A 3,490-nucleotide genomic window follows, 5' to 3' on the forward strand; every position below is an offset into this window, starting at 1 on the left:
TAGGTTCTTATGACTTTATATTTGTGATAGTAGATTGATTCATCAAGATAGTAGATTATGTACTATTTATTAAATCTATTACATGTAAAGAAATAATTAAGTTTTTCTTTAATTATATCTATTTTTATCATATATTTTCAAAGAATATTATATCAAAAAAAAATCAATTAATATCAAGATTTTAGAAAATTCTTTTTAAGATTTTAAAAATGAATAAAACTATTTTTGAATTTTCATCTTCAAATTGATAGATAATTAAAGTAAGTGAATCAAATTTTAGAACAATATTTGAGGTGTACCATCAACTACCAATAAGATGATTGAACAAATTTTTTATCATTAGTTGAATTTTCTTATAATATTACAATATATTTTTTTACTCAATAAATATCTTTTTTTGTCAATTATGGTTACTATCTATGACTTAATACTTTTAACTTTTTTAAAGTTGATAATCCTAAAATGGAAGATTTAGCAAATCATTTGTTAAAATTAAATGTAATAATAAAGATACAACTAAAAAAAACTCAAGAATGATTAAAAATCATTGCAAATATTTATTGCAAGGAACAACTTTAATTCCATGTTGGCAATGAGATATGTTGACTTTGTCATGATATCAAGACTATTTATCATTATGACAAGTTGGATTATCATAAACTTAAATCATTTTTTATATGTGAAAAGATGAGTGTAATTGCTTATTGATTGTATCTATTAGAATCTATCAAGATTTATCTTCTATTTTATGTTTTTTTTAAGCAATAAAAGATAATAGATATATTAAGATAACAATAAATACCACCTCATTCTATAAAAGTAGACAATAATCACAAATATGAAGCCAAAGAAGTCTTAGACTCAAGGTGGTATTGAAATAAGTTAGAATATTTTATTCATTGCCATAGATATGATATTAGTGAGAGCCAACTAAGAATCTAGCAAATGCAATAAAAAAAGTTGATGCTATTCATTGACAACATTCATCTAAATCAAGATGAAGGATAATAAATCTTTATTACTAAATTAAAAATAATTACATTCTACTTTCTATTGTTCTTTGTAGTTTTTTGTATATTTGTGGCTCTAAAAATTTATAAAACCAACAACCAGCACATTCAAGTAAAGAACTATTTTTTACTAAGTTATCAAATAAGACAATGTGGCTATTAGAACCTTTAAGACAATGCAATAGAAATGAAGTTCCTTAAGAATAACATTTTTTCTCTCAAATATATGGTAAAATACAACATATTTGATATCACAACTTTAGAAGAGACTTTTGATACTTGGTAATATTATTAGAGGTAGGAACCACCTCCAATGGTGTTCCAAATATTTTATTTGAAAGAAATTATAAATATCTCAATAACAAATAAATAATAAGATAGTCTTCTTGTCCTAATATGGAATACTATCAATAGTTGAGAAGACTTATCAACCACCTTCAAAAGAAACAAAGATCAAAATTTGTGGCAAATACAATTCACATCATGTTGGACTTCCTCAACATATGATTGCTACTGCTTATAGAACTCATCCCTAGAAGGAGAAGTAATGTCACAAACATATATATTTATCTAAATAAGAAGTATTAGATTAAAAATAAATATAAATGGATTTGATATTATCTTATGAAAAAACTTCTTAAAAGCTTCATAGATGCATATTTGACTTTAATTATATTTGTAATTGATTCATAGGTTAAAAAATTTGCTAACAAATTAGTCATATATTGTACCAACTAATAACTTATAAAATAAGATAATTATAAAATGCAAATATAAGAAACTTATCTTATAAATTAGATATGTGTCTTGTACATTGGACATGTATTAGAATTCTTATAAAATACCACCATGTAACTTCTAATTAGATAGTATATATAAAAATATGAGTAAAACCTTCTTTACTCTTGCCAATATCTTTTTAGTCTTGAGTCTTATTTAAAGACTTTCTACTCTTCTTAACTTTGGCAAAAACCATTCTAGTTTAATACTATAATGTCGTTGACTAATTTTTTAGTTGTTTTGAATAACGCAAGAGTATATTGATCTTTTAATTCTTTAAAATTCATGGCTTTGACATTAGATTTGAATCCAATTTATATAATAATCTATCATTATGAGCTAATGTTAGAATAGAAAAGTAGCTAATTCACCTTTTTTTAATATGGTAGACTATTTCCTTCATAATTCTTCTATCTTAAGAAAATTAGAATTAACATAATAGAAGTAAATTTACTACTAACCATGATCCATAAACTCTTATTTTGGTTCTTTAGTACTATTCCTAGTCTTTAGAAAATATTAAAATCAGTAGAAACTCACTTTAAATAAAGATTTGCCAATTAGCAAGAGATTTTGGATTCTTTGTCTCTTTAAGTTGTTCCAGATGATCACCATATGTGAATCACAAAATTGAATCACTAGTATATTTAGTACAAAAAAATGCTCTTGTAGTGCTTAAAATCACAAAATTAGTGAGTTAATAGACGAATTCTTAAGTAAATAAAAAAATTGAAAATACTAGCATAGAATTACAACCTATGGTAGAATTTCTTGATACAGATTTTTAAGATAAAAAGATTTTTTTTAATCTAGTAATTATTAGAATATTATTCTTATAATAATAGATTATGGGTATTTATTTTTTTTATTAAGATAAATAATTGAGAAAAAATCTTTGAGCTAAAATAATCTCTCTCTCTCTATATATATATATATATATATATATAATTTTTAATAAATTAAATTAAATTTAAAAAATTAAATGAATAAAAAAAAAAAAAAAAAAAAAAAAAAACTAACAAGAAGAAGAAATAAATAAAATAAAATAAAGTAAAAATTTCTTTACTTGCTTGTAGGCCAGATTTTTTGGATGAAGCTATTGGAATTTGAGATAGTTTAGGACTTTGGTCAAATTTTATTTGTTTATTTATTTATTTATTTTCTTTTTTTTATGATTTGGTGAAAGAATTCTAAAAAATTTAGTATATGCTATCTCATTTTTGTGAGTGGCTATAAAAAATTACATTAGATTTTCTTGGTTCTTCTTAGACATAGCTAGAGTGTTGCAAAATAATGGTATTGTTTGAATTGTGTGAGCCCAAAATAATGCACCAAAATTTTATTTACTTAATTTTTGATATTTTGACAAGATATAATGTTATTTATTTGTTAATTGTGAGAAATTAGAAGTTGTTAGGAAAAATGAAGTTCGTTGTAGTTGAAGTATGGTAGAAAATGATAGAAAGTTATTTTATTCTTCAAGCCAAAAGTGATGGTGAAGGAAGAAGATGAAGAATTATTCTACTCTTGAAGCCACAAGTGATGGTGAGGGAAGAACATAGAGAATTATTTTGCTCTTGAAGCCACAAGTGATGGTTAGGAAATAAGATGGAGAGCTATTCTACTCTTCAACCATTACTCCCATGACAACAAATCAAGTTGTTTTCTAAGGAATCTCTTTTAAAGGTTAATATGACTAA

This window comes from Physcomitrium patens, chromosome 7, assembly GCF_059467195.1.
Source record: "Physcomitrium patens ecotype Gransden chromosome 7, ASM5946719v1, whole genome shotgun sequence".
Taxonomy (NCBI): domain Eukaryota; kingdom Viridiplantae; phylum Streptophyta; class Bryopsida; order Funariales; family Funariaceae; genus Physcomitrium; species Physcomitrium patens.